At 35.9% G+C, this 18,440-nt stretch overlaps 1 pseudogene; it reads left to right on the top strand.

Moving 5' to 3' along the window:
• Positions 1–1,949: 1,949 nt before the first annotated feature.
• LOC110792043 (O-fucosyltransferase 20-like) lies at positions 1,950–12,370 on the top strand (annotated as a pseudogene).
• Positions 12,371–18,440: the final 6,070 nt, after the last annotated feature.

The following is an 18,440-nucleotide window of genomic DNA, read 5'->3' as shown; positions in this document are numbered from 1 at the left end:
ATGGAGAGAAACGTGAAAGGGAGATTGAAAAAAATGTTTTCTCTCTCCTCTTTTTTTTTTTTTTGGAAATTAATTATTGTTTGTTGGAAAGGTAAAAGATATTTGAATTTCAAAATTAGAATTTTTAAAACTGAGTTTGAAATTCAAATTGAAAATTTCATTTGAAGGGAATCTTAGAAAAATGAGTTGGCAACATTTTATAGGTGGTGTGTAAGATGCTAGTGTACACCAAGTGTATCCCTAGCATCATCCTAAGATTTCGTTGCTAAAGGCCTAAAAGTGCTCAATAACTAAAGTATGTGTTGAAAATGGGATGGTGCTACATGTACTTCTAGAGTACATGGAATCTTGTACTCCATGCCATTCATTGGCTGAAATGGCATCTTTAAAGATGCCCTCCTTTTTTAAAATTTTCCAAATTTTCAAATTTAATTTAAAATTTGAATTTCAAATTTTACACAGATTACAATAAACTTAATTAATGCATTATTTTTTTGTTCAGATTTTTTTTTCAACAGGAGGGAGAAAACATATTTTTGGGTTGAATTTTTTTCATCCATTCTCATATTCTTCTGTTCTTGATTTTCTTCCTTTCTTCCTTTCTTCACGTTCATATTCATACACAGAAAACATTGATTTTCTTCTGTTCTTCATATTCTTCCTTTCTTCACGTTCTTCCTTGAATTAAAGTTTTTGTAATTAAACTTTGATTTTCTTATGTTCTTCATGTTGTTCATAAACCCAGATTCATAAACCCAAATTACGGTTTAGGGTTTTGGCGGTTGTGGTCTTCGACCCAAGGGCGGTTGTTGGAGTCAAACCGCGACGGCGGTGGGTCGTTGGTGTTCTTATTTCCGGCCGGAATCTAGGGTAAGAGGGGTAATATTAGAAGGAAAAAGCAATAAGAGATTCGAAAGAGAAGGGAGGTTTGTTGATGGTGGTGAAGACGGTGATGGTGGCGGCTGGTTGGGAACCCAGATGAATGACCTAGATCTTAAAGTTGTTCAATCTTTTTTTTATATGCCTTTGATTTAACGGGATCATTTAAAAAATAATGAAATCAAGGTAAATTGAATATACGGGGTCATTTGTTTTATAGAATCAAATAAAGTGATTCTAATACAATTATGGAAGCCATAGATAAAATAATTTACTTTACCAAAGGTTATGTGCTAATACCCCTTGCTTCAATGGTCACTGCAATGCTTCCTATATTACTTTCAGCCTGCGAGGAGTGTTCGATCCCTGATATCAACAATCTTTTTTCATTTTAACTCTGAATAAAAATTTACGGGATCTTTTTAAGTTTAAGGAAATCAAAAGGTGATTTTTAAACACTGACTTAATTTATGATTTCGTAAATTAACAAATTGTAAATATGAAATTAAGGGACAATAGGTGTAAGTTAAGGGACCTTTTAAAGGAGCTGGTATTAATGTCTTGTGCGCAACAGGTGTAAGTCAATATTAACGTACACCAATAATTCACACGTGCCAAACTGCCAACCTTCACCTCTTGCAAAATAGGAGAGAGAAATAGCAAAGCAAAAGCGCAAAACAAGGGGAGCGACGAACGAAAATCTGCAATCGTGAAGGAGCTAGTAGAAGCAAAAAAATCTGCAATTCAGGAAGGCATTTTGCTTTCATCGTATAAACAAAAAAAATTCAAGTCGGATTCTTGCTGGGAGCTCTATTGTCTTGAACATGGCATTCAACCTGCTGGTTTGATGCCCAGGTACTTCTTTTTCTTTTTATCATTCTCTATTCTCTCTTGCTTTTTCTTCTAGTTCAATTAAAGATGAAGTTTTTGATTTTGTACACTTGATTACTGCCATAGATACACTTCCCCCAAATTTACAAGATCTTATAATTACTGCAACAGATAGATTTCCCTAAATTTTGGATTTTGAATCGATGTTGAGTATTTGGAATTATACAATATATTATTACATGGCTGAGTATTCAATTCTGGATTACTTGAAATTTGCAGTGACAGTACAATTGGAGTTGGGCATGATGCTTTTAACACATTATTTAGCGAGACTAGTGTTGGAAAGCATGTCCCTCATGCCATCTTTGTTTGCTGGTGTACAGGCTAATTTGAAACCTCAACACATAAAATGTTTGTCTCTACAATAAGTATAGCTTTAGATCAGCTAGCTCTAGCTTCAGCGTTGTTTGGCAAAATCATATGGTAATGTGCGGTTTAAACGTTCTTTTCTTCTTTTTAAATTGCACAACATTTATCTTGTAGAATACCTTTACTGCATTGTTTTACTTTGGTATCTTCTTTATTCTGATTCATCTGCATTAATAATTCGTGTAAGTAACTGTAACTCTTAATGCTTTGGTTTCTTTTTTTCAAAGTCACCTAGTAATTGGTTGTTGTTGATGTGAGCTTGCTACAGGGACATGAGTGTGGCGAAGGAAAAAGTTTCATCCTGTACACGGGCTACTGCTGTATGGGGGTTTCCATGAATTAGTCGGATGCCTGATATGAATGTGGTGGGGTGGGTTTTGGAGAGGTGGGGTGGTGTATAACCAGATCTCATACTGAAGGTAACCTTTTTAGTGCTCCACTCTCAGTCACTAGATTGACACTAACTTTATTACTAGAACCTTGTAAAATATTTCTAGGCCTACCGACTGTCCAGCACTTACTGTATGAATTGCTATTGCGGAGATTAGCATCAGGTAGTTAAGTCTTCAGAAACAGCACTATAGTAGGTTAGGGAGTTAGGGTAACAGGGTGTTAAGAGGAAATACCTAATTACCTAGCATTTTCCTACTGCCTTTTGCAGCCAATATACAAATTATATAAGGTGCAATTCTAACTTTATTCACTAATTACTTGGAGGAAATTCTTTAGTTGTATCTGCTCCTTAATAGATAGGCTTATATTCAGAAATATATCATTTCTGATCAGACCATGTAAAATTACAAACTGCTGAATAAAGACTAACAGCTAGAGGTTTTAAGTTCTGGAGGGAAGCGTTTAGCAAAGCAGGAACTGCTTCAGATAATCAGCAGTCTCTTTATTCAAATGAAAATCTGCCTTCTCCCATAACAATTGTGAAGTACTAAATAAAAATACAATACTTAGTTTCAGGGGAACCATTAAGATGTCAAGGGCTTGCTTTCTAACTTTTAGGAAAGGAAGAGTTCTGCATTTCAACAACCTTCTTCCGTGACTTTATTATCTGAATCTAGTACTTGACTTGAAATGTAAGCCTATTAGCTCAACTGGGCGAGCACCGTGCAACTTGCGCGGAGATGTAGATTCAAGCCTACATAGGCTATTGGTTTTATTATGAAAAATAAATCGGCATTTTGGGACGACTTTTACCAATTTTGGCCTAACTTTATTTGTTAGTCATTTCTCAGTATATCGAACCAAAACGCAACCTAACAATATGTAGGCTACATGGGACTTGAACCCACACCATGTACATAAATGCACATTGCTCTACCATTTCAGCTAACAGCCTTAATTTTCAAACATTTGCATATTAGCTTTAAAAAAGTAAAAGTTAACTTTTTTGGCATTAAAATTAGCCTTCATGTAGTAAAAGTTAGGTAAAGTGATATAAGACTTTTCTAAACTTTTACTACACCAGAGCTAACTTTTATATTGATATTCTAAACTTTTACGGAGTATATTGATATTCTTAATTTTTTAATTTTTCACTTAAGTGAAACCTTAGAAGATAAAGTTAGCCTTTTTTAATAACAAAAAGTAAAAGTTAGCTTTTTTCCATTAAAAGTTAGCTTTCATGTAATAAAAGTTAGGTAAATTGATATAAATCTTTTGTTTAACTTTTACTACACCAGAGCTAACTTTTATATTTACATTCTTAATTTTTATATTAATATTCCAAACTTTTCACTTGAGTAAAACCTCAGAAGTAAAAGTTAACTCTTTTTTTTGTAAAATAGACTTTTTTTTTGTAAAATAGTAAAAGTTAGTTTTTTTTTTGTTTTAAAAGTTAGACTTCATGTATTAAAAGTTAAGTAAATCGATATAAGAATTTTCTTAACTTTTACTACACCAAAGGTAACTTTTATATTCATATTCTCAACTTTTACGGAGTATATTGATATTCCAACTTTTCACTTAAGTGAAAACCTCAAAAGTTAAAGTTAACCGTTTTGAGTAAAAAAGTAAAAGTTAGCCTTCACATAGTTAAAGTTAGGTAAACTGAAAAAGTAAAACTTTTCTTAACTTTTGCTACACCATAACTAACTTTGATATTGATATCCTAACTTTTCACTTAAGTGAAACATCAGAAGTTAAAATTAGCATTTCTTTACTAAAAAAAAGTTAAAAGCTAGCGATTTTGCATTAAAAGTTAGCATTAATGTAGTAAAAGTTAAATAAACTGATATAAAATTTTTCTTAACTTTTAATACACTAGGGCTAACTTTTATATTCACATCCTTAACTTTAAGGGAGTATGTATTGATATTCTTAAATTTTCACTTAAGTAAAACATTAGAAGTTAAAGTTTGCCTTTTTGAGTAACAAAAAGTAAAAGTTAGGTTTTTTGCATTTAAAGTTAGCCTGCATGTAATAAAAGTTAGATAAAGTGATACTCCCTCCGAACCTAAATGTTTTTCCCGTTTGTCACTTTACGTGGTTATTAAGGAAAAAGAAACATTGTAAGATTAACTATTATTAATGTAGTTATATGGGGAATTGTTGCTTTTTGATTCCATTTTCACAAGAAAACAAAATAGTTGAGCCAATAGAATTTAAGGAATAAAAATGCCAACTCATTAATCCATCCAAACTTAAACCAACCAATGAGAATATGAGATTACAAGGTTTTTTTATTGATCAATAGAATTACAAAGTTAAAATTACAAGGAAGAGATTAAAAAGGAAAGAAAATAAATGGGAAGATTATTTTGGGACACCTTAAAAGGAAATGGAAAAAACATTTAGATTCGGAGGGAGTATAAGACTTTTCTTAACTTTAACTACACCATAGCTAACTTTTATATTGATATTCTTAACTTTTATGAAGTATATTGATATTCTTAATTTTTCACTTAAGTGAAACCTTAGTAGTTAATGTTAGTCCTTTTTAGTAAATAAAAAAGTTAAAGTTAGATATCAAGGGTCAATTAGCTTATAATGGTTCAATGATACTTAATACATTTTAGTCACACCAATTTTAGTTAGGGTCAATATTTGGTTTGGTCAAGTCAGGTTTGATAATAATTTTGGCTGCGAATAAGTCCTGATCGAGTAATCGTGTATTGGTTCATCATTGTCAGGTCTAGACACACAGCTTCATAGGTGCACCCTGTCTAGTACTATGATACTATCTTTCCATAATAAATCATTCTGGTTTCCAAGGGACAATAAGATGATATTCCGCTATGAGTGAGAGGGCTAGCTCTTGATAACATAGTTTCTAATCTTTCTACCCACTTTCCCCCCTTGTTTTCTAACACTTGGTTATTTTAGGTTCAAGAATTCAACATCAATGCCATTGGACCTACAATTTGACATTCCTTTTGGTATGTTCTCAAAGGTATGTTCAAAGAAGGTATTGATTTATAATTATACAACTGTTTATCGTGATGGGTTGGTCATTGCATAAAGGCTATTTCTTGAGCTTTTCCTGGTTAATGCAGCTATATATGTAAATGTTCCATAACTTCCATCAATCAGAAGATAAACCGTGTTCATTTGTACTGGACGTAATTGGTCGCTCAAACGCAACAAATTATCCAACTGTTTAACACTAATGCTGACTCTTTTTCTTTATTTTCTTTGTAACTTACATTGTACATTATCCTTGACTGAGACTCACATGATTTCCATTGGGTAAACTGAAACAATGCTGTTGAAAATTTCAGAAGTTTCTGATAGTTGATATGAGAGAAGTAGATAAAACATTCCCCACGGATCATGACTAACAACATTCATCAGTTTAAGCGATCTTCTTTACATTGCCAGATCTTCTTTATCTCATGGTGGTTGTAAGTGGCGGTACTAATCAACAGCGAAATCAGATTGTAGATGCTGTTGTTATTGCTAGAATACTGGGAGCTGCCCTTGTTGTTCCAGTTTTCCAAGTCAATTATCATCTGGGAGATGAAAGGTTGCCCCTTTAAACCATTTTCCATTCTCCAATTTCATTTCCTTATCTAGATTGTTTATCAAATTGAATTGAATTGAATTGAATTGTGTTAAGTGAATTCTCGGATATTTTCGATTTGGAACACTAAAAGAGTGTGCATGCAGATGATGTAAGGATTGTTTCCTCACTTCCATCAACCCTTTTGAGGAAAAAACCAGCTGAGGAGAGTCAAACTCCCTTTCATGCCACCCCTCACTGGATCCGCCATCACTACCTTGGAAGGGTAACTTGCTCATTTTGTTTCATAGCTCAGTGATTTTGAATTAGAATACTTGATAAGCTGATTTCAACTTGGATTTGAATTCAATATTCTATTGTTAGGAATTGTGTGCTTAGCTGTTGTTGTTTTGGATAGACCAGGTGTCTTACTTTGAGAATTACCAACAAATTTAAATCAGAAAAGTAGAGGATTAGCCATTAAAGGTTGCTTGAAGCTTAGAGGTTTAGGAACTAAGAATGTACAATTCTACATCGTATTATTTTGGTAAGAAACTTTTTTACAGAGAAAATAGTAAAATCAAATAAGAATATAAGGTGACTTGGGATACTTTATATAGTTACAATACTGTAATCATTTGCGGAATCATTAACATAAAGATGATATGTTTATACCTTCATTGCCAAATCCTTAGATCTGGGCTTAAAGCTAATACTGAGAAAAGTTGAAAACTATGCAAACGAATGAATAAGCAATTATTAGGAAAAAATACCTTATTTATACTACTGCTAGATTACAACTTATGACCTGTTACTCCGTTAGGACCAATAGGAAAACAGCACTTGCTATTTATTAATCAACGGATTTTTCATGAAATACCCCCGAGTTTTTGCAAAATTCACCAAATGCCCCTCGACCTTCAGAAATTCACCAAATGCCCTCCACTTTTTAAGAAATACACTAGATACCCTAATTTATAAACTTAATACACAAGATGCCCTTAATGAGATTTTCCGTTAGCTTCTCCGTTAACTTTTTCTTAACTAAACTAATTAACTCCTACTTAATCTAATTAACTACCCTAAAAAAAATCTAATTAACTATCCTAAAGAAAAGGGCTTGCGATATGGGGAAATACCAGAGATCTCGCCCATGAACTTGTTATCAGGTACACCATTACTAAATCTCCTTATTTTCTCTATCTTCCTCTATTGATAATTTGGGGGAAATTTTGTTTGTGGGTTTTTGTGATCTGATCTTGAGATGCTGGGGTGTTCATGGTGGTGGCCGGTGTCAGAGGAGAGAGAAAGTCAGGAAAATTACAGATTTTGGAGGATTTTAATTCACGTGGGCTTGTGTTTTTGGTGATAAGAACTAATGGGATGGGATCTGGGCTGAGTACTTGTTTGTGTGAAGTTGGGATGGGATTTCGTCGCCCCCTAATCTTTCTCCTCCCCCTTCATTCTTCCTGTTCTCCTCACCAATGAAATCTGAAGATCAATCGTCGCCGCCCAATCTCTCTCCTTCCCCCATAATTCTTCGGTCATTCCTCCATTTTTTATCTAACTAATTGAAAAAAAAATCAATTCCACGAGATCAAATCACCGATTCATGATATATGCTTGATTATTACTCAGATTCAAATTGCATATTTTGGCGGAAATTATGGTAAGAATTGGGGGAAATACGGTGGAAGGGCGCCATTGGAGAGAGGTGGTGGAGGAAATAGAAGGAGGTTGCAGGGGAATTGGAATTGGAGAGGCTCCATATGTTCACTGAATTTGTGAGGGATTATTTTGATTTTTTATTTTCAAAATTTGAAAGGGAGAGAGGAGACGAAGCTCGGGAACTGAGGGAAGTAGCAGATAGGGATTAGGCATCCATGGAAGAAGGAGAAAGGGAAAATAAAAGGGATGACTTAGGAGGAAGGTTAGTGGTAAGTTGGCAGTTAGATTTTTTTAAGGGGTAGTTAATTAGATTAATTAGTTAGTTAAGGAAAAGTTAACGGAAAAGTTTACGGAGCTAACGGAAAACTGTCATTAAGGGCATCTTGTGTATTAAGTTTATAAATAAGGGTATCTAGTGTATTTGTTAAAAAGTGGAGGGCATTTGGTGAATTTCTGAAAGTCGAGGGGCATTTGGTGAATTTTGCAAAAACTCGGGGGTATTTCATGAAAAATCCGATTAATCAACTAATATCTAGCTGATATGTAATCTTTGTTGTAACAAACACTGAGTAGGCAATTACACGAGAAGTAATCCTCTGTTATGCAGTGTTGTTTTAGCTAGTGTTGCCTTAGCTAGCATATGGTATGTTGTTTGAGGTGGTAGTTATATCACCCTGACCAATAAATACAATGTGGCTTATTACACTAGATTACAATCTACTAACTATACGTTGACTTGACATAATTAACTCACTGTGCATGTTCTGTTGCTTAAACATTACAGCATTCCTATTGATCCACAACCGATGAACAGTCTCAGCAACTAACATGTTGTAAAGACTAAAGAATATCCCTAATGCATGTTTTCCTTCGGGCAATCTCAGCTAGCTTGAGTTCAAGCTGATCAGCCAAAAAATTCTGCTCCACACCTCAGCTGAAGTACTAACTCAAAAAACAGATGTTCCATAGTTTCCAGCTTGCTGTTGCATAACACACAGTTACAGAACACTGCATCTCCCATTTTTTTCACATGTCAGCAGTATAGAGCCTATTCTGAGCAGCTAGCCAAGTTATAAATATGCTCTAGCTGCAATCTTTCTTCTCCATGAAACTTTCTCAAAATCACCCTCCATTTTCCTGTACATTCTCCCTACGGAGAATTTCCAATTATTAGCCACCTCATTCCAACCACCAACTTGCTGAACATACTCTCTACGGCTTAGGATCTTCCTCAAATCCCAGGAGCAAGTTGTCGGAATACTATACTGAATTGGAATTTTCACTTGATGTTATTTTGAACGGGATAAGGGAATGAAGATCTGAAGATAAGACTTGAGAAGAAGAAAAATTCTTATATCTGTCCTGCGACCTTTAATATCTGTCTTCCGTCCTCAGATTGGTTTCACATCCGTTCTGTATTCTGGTCTCTTGCAGTGTATCGAACAGTAAATCCGAGAAAGAGCAAGGGTTTAAATGCATGTTTTAGTGTCTTTTTATTGTTATGAAACCGTCTTATTCTTGCTTTAAATTCGTTCTCCCAAATCAAGTAAAATAAGAATATAAGAAACAGTTCTGTATTTCACCTAAAATTGTTCAGTTTACCATTCTTAGAGTCGCCTGCTAGCATCATTTTTCTGTACTTAGTTCATATTGTGTTTCTGTAGTGGGTTTACGTTTTGACTTGTTAATATTACGATCTGGACCTTAATTAAGAAGTAAGCAGAGGCAAGTTGCCTATACAGATTATTGCAACATCTAAATTACTGCAACATTAAGAGGATCAACTTCCTATACAGATTCAATTTGGCTTGCTAGATTTTCTGTGTATTTTGTTTATGGATAAGCTAAAATCTTCCTTTATCAATAATTACTTATTTGCATTAGATGAGTCAACTAATCATAGTACGTGTTTGTTTTCCTTGCAGCTGAGAAAGTATTGTGTATTGTTGTTACGTGGTCTAGATTCCAGGCTATCTAAGGATCTCCCGTCTGATCTTCAGAAGCTCCGTTGCAAGGTATCATATATGTCTTACATGACTTACAATAATCATCTATTACTATATTGTTTACTTGTTAATGATTTTGTTTCTTACAATTTTTTACTTCCTCTTATCAGGTTGCATTTCAAGCACTCAAGTTTGCTCCCCACATTCAACATTTTGGTAATAAGATCGCGCAGAGGATAAGCAGCAGAGGCCCTTACGTAGCTCTACATCTGCGCATGGAGAAAGATGTGTGGATAAGAACTGGATGTTCACCCGGCTTAAGCCCAGAGTATGATGAAATGATAAACAATGAAAGGAGGCGGTGCCCTAACTTCTTACCGGCAAGTCCAACATGACTTCCCATGAAAGAAAGCTTGCTGGTCTTTGCCCCTTGAATGCCCTCGAGGTTGCTCGGTAATGGTTTACGACATTACTATTTCTTGAGATGTTCCTGGTTAATGCAGCTATATCTGTAAATGTTCCATAACTTCCATCAATCAGAAGATAAACCATGTTCATTTGTACTGGACTTAATTGGTCGCCTGGTTAATGCAGCTATATCTGTAAATGTTCCATAACTTCCATCAATCAGAAGATAAACCATGTTCATTTGTACTGGACTTAATTGGCCGCTCAAACGCAACAAAATTATCCAACTGTTTAACACTTATGCTGACTCTTTTCTTTATTTTCTTTGTAACTTACATTGTAATTATCATTGACTGAGACTCACATGATTTTTTATTTGTTGTTGCTTATCAGATGATTTTCCATTGGGTAAACTGAAACAATGCTGATGAAAATTTCAGAAGTTTCTGAGAGTTGATACGAGAGAAGCAGATAAAACATTCCCCCACGGATCATGACTAACAACATTCATCAGTTTAAGTGATCTTCTTTACATTGCCAGAGCTAAGAAACCATTGGGATACGAAGGTATATGCCATTTTGTTTGTGCATTATGTTATTGGGAGAGTTTTATAAAGACCTGAAACTTGACGTTTCACAGGTATGGCAGAACTGGTTTAGGAATACCTATTTGCGAAAATCTTGGGGAAAATGTCTTATCCTTTGCATACTACGTGAAATCAATATATGCCCATGAATTGCAACTGAGGACTGAGGAGAGTGGTATTCAGCCTGCAGACAACAAAGACTGAAGGTGGATAGCATAGTGGTACGGGGTCTGGTATTTGCTCCCGTTGAAACTTATCTACAGAGCACAATTGGTACATGCATGATCTTTTACCATTTATCCCTATATGAATTTGATAATGCCCTTGCACAGTTTAAAAGAAAAAAATTTAAATAAAGGTGTGAATGCATGTGTAGAATGCGTATAAGCTTAGATAACTTTGTTTGTTACTACCTAATGCAATTTATGTGTTAGCGTATGCTGATTGTTCATTGAATCATGCTGTAAGATCTATTAGTGGGTTAGCGTATGCTGATTGTTTATTCAATCATGCTGTAAGATCTATTTATGTACTATGTTAGTGGATATACTACCATATATGTTAATGTACTGTGTTAGTGTGTGTCGTTGTTCATTCCATGATGTTGTAAGTAAGCCCTATAAATAAGATACACAAACTTGATTATTTACAACACAAAAATCCTTCCAATTAATCCTCTTACTTAAATTCAGAATGAAATCACAAAAATTGTTGTTCATATTCATCATACTAATATGCTCATCTTCACTTACGCATTGTACTCCACTAAATGAAACAAATGTTCTTCCTGCTGCCCCTAGTGCATAGAACCACATCCTTGCACTGGTTTACGGGATTAACTTCTGCAAGACCACAACATGCTTCGGAAACAAAATTGACTTTGAGGATTTCACAATTCACGGCCTCTGGCCTAATTCAAAACCAGCATCTACAACGAGACCTTCTGCTTCACTTATTGTGATCCCAGCAACATCTTGCAGCAGGGTGATCTGAGCGACGCATTAAAAGCTGATCTTACATGGAACTGGCCAGACATGAAATATTATTTGTTAGGTCAAGACTTCACGTTTTGGAGCAAGCAATGGGAAAAGCACGGGACATGCAGCCAGTTTAATAAGCCGGAGTATTTTCAACACAGTATTGATATTTACAATCGAGACTTCATAGATGTGACGGCAAGTAAGTGAGTTAACAGTAAGTGAGTATATTTTAAAATATTAAATGTGTTATTGTCAATGTTACATTTGATTTGTTATTATAACTTATACTTAATATTAACATATCTTAAATTTGTTTCAGCACTCCTACCTAGTCCAACTGCAGTATATTCTTAGAAGGACATTGTAGCAGCTCATAGTGGAAAACCTATGCCATATGATGTTTGCAACACTTACTATACACAGGAGTTATTAACGGAGCTCTATTATTGCTATGACAACAATCTGCAAGCTGTCAATTGCAGAACTTATTATACCAGACACCAATTGTGGATACTTCAAAATCCTCCCAATGTAACTAATAGTTAAACTTTAATATGGCAGAGACCAATTGTAATGTAAGCTTTGAAATGGCTGTTATAAAATAATGAGAGAGGATTATTTGGTTCCAATCATATTTTACCACTAATAGTTGATTTCTTTTTCCTGTTATACAAGATTAGTAAGCTTTAATCATGTGTAAGCGCTTGCTAGTTTAACAGTAATTATGTTCTTATGTGTGAATGTATGTGGTTAGATGATTGTCGCCTGTATGGTTTATCATGGAGAAAAATGTGATTAAAAATTGCAAAAAGACATGTGATTTTATCCTCTACATGACTATTTTGGCATATTTGAGCTTAGCTTGGTCCTTTTGCAGTTTGGATTAGGATTTGGAGTTTGTTTTCTACGTTTTAGCTTGGTCCTTTTGCAGTTTGGATTAGGATAAAAGGGCGTGTGCTTATACTTGTGCTAAAGAATGTTGAGATGTGCCTTTAGTTTCCAAGCTAGGCTTGTACCAGGCTCTCAGCTCTATGTATGATTGTATGACAGTATGAGTACTATTACCTGAACTTTTTTTTTTTAAACTGTAGTGCTCATCTCCATTTTATTTTCAACTAGTTGTTGGCCCGTGCGCTAGATAGAGTTACGTAAAAGATTGGTGCAAAAAAATTTATGGTAAATGCAAACATATTTACAATGATCAAGCTTGTATTTGGAGATAAATATGCATACAAATGATAATTAGGCCCTTCAGCGTATCTTGCAATTCATATGCACCCTTCAGTGGAAAATCGGATCAAATGTATACCTTGTTATTGGAGTCATTCTTTCTAAACATATTTGATGTAGTCTAACCATCGGAACATGTAATCCAATCTTCGAAACATGTAACAAAAAAAATATGTCGGGAAAGTAACAAGGACTAACAACTCTAATACAATACCAATATATCTAAGGAGGCTCGTGTTCAACAAATCAATTATCGGAAGTCATTATACAAAAGGTAATAATAGTAATTATGACAAATTGTGTTATGAAAAGCTTCTAATTTACTCCCTATGTTCCTTTGCTAAACTCTGAGAATTGTGAGATTTTTAAACCTCCCTACTGTTTTTGATTTGATGATTCACGTATAATAACCATTGATGGATCTACGGTCAAGATAATCTTTAAGCAGAAACAGGCCTTTCCATTATTTTTACAATATATGTGTCGATTATATCATATTTTTCTCCGGTTATTTCTCTTTTGTTATTTGTTATATTGATTAAAATACTCATCTATAATAATTTTTGCTGCAATTCTTTGAATTTGAGCATAATAATAAATAAAAAAATGAACTTATATTAAATTCAATGTTTTGAGACAGGTGATCTTTCCCATACTATACTTTCTTTCAAGGTTTTCTCTATTGTTCCTTCCCAAAAATTATAAATGCGAGTTGCACTTTTGTCTTCTGTATAACATGATTCCCGAGCTAGAAATCTCATTTTCACAAATCAAAACACATGAACATGAAAACGAATTGTAAGTAAGGAAAGAAGCAAACATAAGCTCATTTTGGTAAAATCTAAGTTAGAATGATGCTATGAATGTTTCTTTCCACTCTAACATGGTATATGCTATCACATACACATAATTTAGCAACTGAATGAAGCATCTAGAATGCTGAAAACTATCATTTACTATTGTGTTGCTTTAGTTTGAGCTCTCCCCAAGAGCAACATTTGATTGGTCAATATGAACTACTCCGAATACAGTTAATTAAACAGACCCAATCAAATGGGCATTAATCTAGGTAGCAGAATACGATCTTACATATTACGGCATGCTGGTATTCAAAGCTACATAATAATTGTAACAAAACTCGGATGTGATTACAGTGTTGTACGGGAAGTCCTACCGGAAAGCCGGTAGGACATCCCATGTCACAAATAAAGATACAAAGTAAGCAAGGCAGCCAAGACCGCAGTCGGTATTTGGGGCCTGGCTAACCGAAGTCGGATTTCCCTGCCAGCACCTACCTGACGGATCCCAAAAGGAGGATCCGGGACCGAAGGGTAATAACCTGTATTCTCCGTACAATGGACCCGTCTATAAATATGGACCCCCATGCAATGCCAAAGGTACGTAATCTCACCCAATCATTCTTACAATCATTTATTACAGAGCTATCAGCGTAATCTGACTTAAGCATCGGAGGGGTAATTCTCGGATCACCCCCGAGGCAAGTTAACCATTCTATTGTGCAGGACACAATCAGCATCAAGTACCAGAGACAAGTCAACCTTATCCTGTTCCAAGTCCACAACCAGAACAATTGGCAATAGAAGGAGGGGAACCCCCACCTACAAATAAAACCTACAACCGTAAAAAAAAATAAAAAAATACCCCAAACCCATAAGCTTCAGCAAGAGATGGAAAGTACACAGTCGGATTCGAATAAGAAAAGAAAAAAACACACCTCGAAGGAAACCCCGCAAAGCATACGGTCGACAATCAAAAAAACACCACCCCTAAAACCCATGCAGCCAGCAGGAGAACCGATTGTAACGCCCGTTGAATCACAATCCAACCCTCACCTAGGAAGTCAATTGGGTGTCAGCAAAACCCCGATAGCGGCGAGCAACACAAAAAATGACACACCTTCCAGTTTCTGGGATACACGATCGAGGACGACGACTCCGAGGCAGAATCTGAAAGCCCGATAAGAAACCCTACCCAAATGCCATCAGAACTCACCAGTCATTTCTCAGAAGAACAGTTGGCCACAACACAGGCAGTGATGACAGCACCGTCAGCCTTGAAATCAGGAAGAAAAACCAACACAGAGCCTACACTCGCAGGTAGACTAGCCGGTAACCAAGCAACGGAAATCCTCATCGGAAAAAAGAGGAAGAGATTGCCAATAAGAACCCTATTTGGAGGTAATGGCGTAGAACAACCCGAACCCCAGCACAATAGGCATAATGTGGTCGTCCTGTGCAACCAGCCCGAAAACATGGTCATAGAGGAAGCAAGAGAAGCACCCCATAGGTATGCGTCGCGCCTCTATACCATTCAGCCAGCAAACTCACCCCGGTGCATGGAAATCCTAGAAGAACCAATGAAAAAAGTGAAATTCCCACTCTGTAAGTATGACGGATCAACCGACCCAGAGGTCCATTGCACCATGTTCGAGCAACATATGATGCCATATACAGACTCTGACGCCATGTGGTGAAAAGTGTTCCCCTCCACGCTCCTGGGGGTAGCGTCTGGCTGGTACAAAGGATTACCAAAGGGCTCAATGTATAACTACCCACAGTTGGAGGCAGAGTTCATGCTCCGGTTCATCAGTCGACAGTAGAGAAAGAAAACACCCGGGGAGCTAATGACGATCACAAAAGAATGGAGAATCCATGAGGGATTACCTCAGCAGGTTCAACAACGATTTAACAAGTATACCTAATTTGCAGCAAGAAATAGCCGTGGTAGCCCTGATGAGTGGAAGGAACAACTGCGAATTCAAGAAGTACCTGGGAAGGAAATCGTTCACGAATTTAGGGAGTGCGTTGATGAAGGCCCATGTATACATCAAAAGCGATGAGCTAATGACAATCCTAAACCATTTTCACTCGGCCCCGACAAAGACTAACGCTCACAGACCTGTCCAACCAACACACCAGCCACAATAAGGGGGATACAGGAGAGATAGTCAGAGAAAAGAGTACCAGGGGAAAGGGTACCAAAAGCAGAAAAACCATGCCTATCCGGCATTCCACGAATACACCCCTCTGAATGCCTTAAGAGCTGACATCTACAACATCAATAAGAACGAAAACTGGAAGAGACCACCTCCAATGAGTAACAAGCCCAGGCCACAGTCGAAATACTGTGCCTTTCACAAGGACTGTGGGCACTACACAGAAGAGTGTAGAGACTTGAAAGATAACATCGAAGATATGATCAGAAGAGGCTACGTGACACAGTATAGAGCCCGGAAAGACAACAATAGTCAGCACAATCACAGCCAGCAAAATAATAACTCGAACAATAGGTTGCCGACAACCCAGGCACCACTCAGAATCGAACAAAAAGCACCAGAAACCAGTCGTAACGCAGAGGCTAGAAATGTCGGGTAAAAGAAGCCGACATTGTGGGTAATATCCGGCGGTCCATACCATGGAGGAACTATAAGTGGGGCCGATAAGAGCTTGGAAGAGCATCGCCATCTCATAAACTACCACAGCACCAGAAAGTGGCCATCACCCCCTATGATGCCAGAAATTTTGTTCTCACCGGAAGACTGCCGCAGAATCATTTATCCTCATGACGACCCGTTAGTCTTAGGTCTGGAAGTTGCAAACTTTCCAGTAAAAAGAATACTAGTGGATGGGGGAAGCTCAGCCAACATAATATTTTTGGAAGCTTTCACTCAGCTCCAAATAGACGAGAAAGAACTCACGAGAGTCACTACTACAAAATAGGGCTATAGCAACGGCCTAAATGTGTTGGCAAAGATCCATTAAATGTTGCCATAGACCTATAGCAACAGTTTATATGGCGTTGCCAATAGGTGGCGCTGCTATAACTCTATGGCAACAGTTGTGATGCCTTAGGCAACAACTTTATAAAACTGCTGCCATAGTTATCATTAGCAACGCTTTTCTTAGGCAACAATTTTTTACTTTTGGAAACAATTATATTATATCTAAGGCGACAATTATTAAGTTTTAGTAACAATTATTTAGGATTTCTAGCAACAGTTTTAATCTTTAGGCTAACACTTTAATTAGCTATAGCAGCACTATCACCGGTTTTTGGCAACGTTTATTGCTCTAATATTGCAACACTTTTGTAGTCTATAGCAACATTTCTTGATACCGCTATTGCGACACTTTTACATGATTCTATAGCAACGTTTCTTGCTACACTATTGCGACATTTTTATGTGAGTCTATAACAACCTTTATTGCTACAACTATTGCGTAACTTTAATGTGAGCTTATAGCAACAGTTTCATACACGTTTATTTAGTAGCACATCAAGATGATAATATTATACCAAAATATCACACTACTACAAAAAGAAAACATTTATTTCAAATTTTTGTTTTACTTATTATTAAAATAAAATATCCATAACAAAAATTATTGTTATAATATAAATACATCCATTAAGGAAACTAATGAATCTCCAAAAAGCACTAATAGTTCAAGCTATCTAGAACCTATTTAGTATTTAATTTATCCATCCAAAATCAGTCCAAAATAACTTCAATATATTCCCTTCCTTCCATCCTTTTATCTATCATTCTCCTTCTATCTACCATCCAGTAAACAAAAAAATAATAATCAATATAATAGGAAAATTAATGCATGTAAATATAATGAAATAATATGATTAATTTGAACGAACAGATCATGGTGATGTCTAAAACCATACATGAACAAAAAGATATGAACACATAATTCAGAATGAAAAACTCGTGATCCCAACTTACGAACAATGAAGAAAAAATATTGGACTATGAATGAACAAATGGTTTTCAAGTTGGCTGTGATGTAAGGTACAGTTCACTCCATTCTGTGTTTGAAATAGATTTCCAGAAACAAGAGAAAAGGGGAAAAAAGTATGATCCTAGCTAACATAATATTGTACGACATCTATCTTCCATGATGAAAAACCAAAAAGCTTCTCTACTGGGCCACTGTTTATGATGCATCCAACCATTTTCTTATTTTCATTGTTGTAGTGAGATTTAACTTCCCTACTGAACCACTGTGTATGATGCATCCAACCATTTTACTGGGTAAGGGCTGCAAAAAAGTTACAGTACCTGTGAGAAAACTGATCCAACTTGTACATTAATCATCAGTGTTTTTGAAAATTTACTTTCATTCAAATTTATTGCATCCTTCATATAGAACTGCAAAGGAGGTTATCCAAAAGTAATTTTTTTTTTCCAGCAGTACCCTCAAACAACAGGATTGAACATGAAAAGCTACTCGTATTGAGAAATTAAAGCCAATGTTCAGTGCTCCAGCGAAGCAAAATAAGTGCATGTACAATTCAAACCAAAAGTTCGCCAAGTTTTGTCTTCTGATTGGAAGTCCCTTAAACACTAGCATTTCTTAGTCATTGTTTGATTTGTCATTAAAGAGAAATATTTCTCTGGTAAGTAGCAAGACAACAAGCCTGCATCATTTACCAAGACAGCTAGTAGTAAGGATATCTTCATCAGATTTTTACTCTAATGAGTTCTTTTTGTGACTTAAAT

The sequence above is a fragment of the Spinacia oleracea genome, chromosome 2, assembly GCF_020520425.1.
Source record: "Spinacia oleracea cultivar Varoflay chromosome 2, BTI_SOV_V1, whole genome shotgun sequence".
Lineage (NCBI taxonomy): Eukaryota > Viridiplantae > Streptophyta > Magnoliopsida > Caryophyllales > Amaranthaceae > Spinacia > Spinacia oleracea.
The sequence above is the reverse complement of the archived record's forward strand: the minus strand, read 5'-3'. Positions and strand labels throughout refer to the sequence as shown.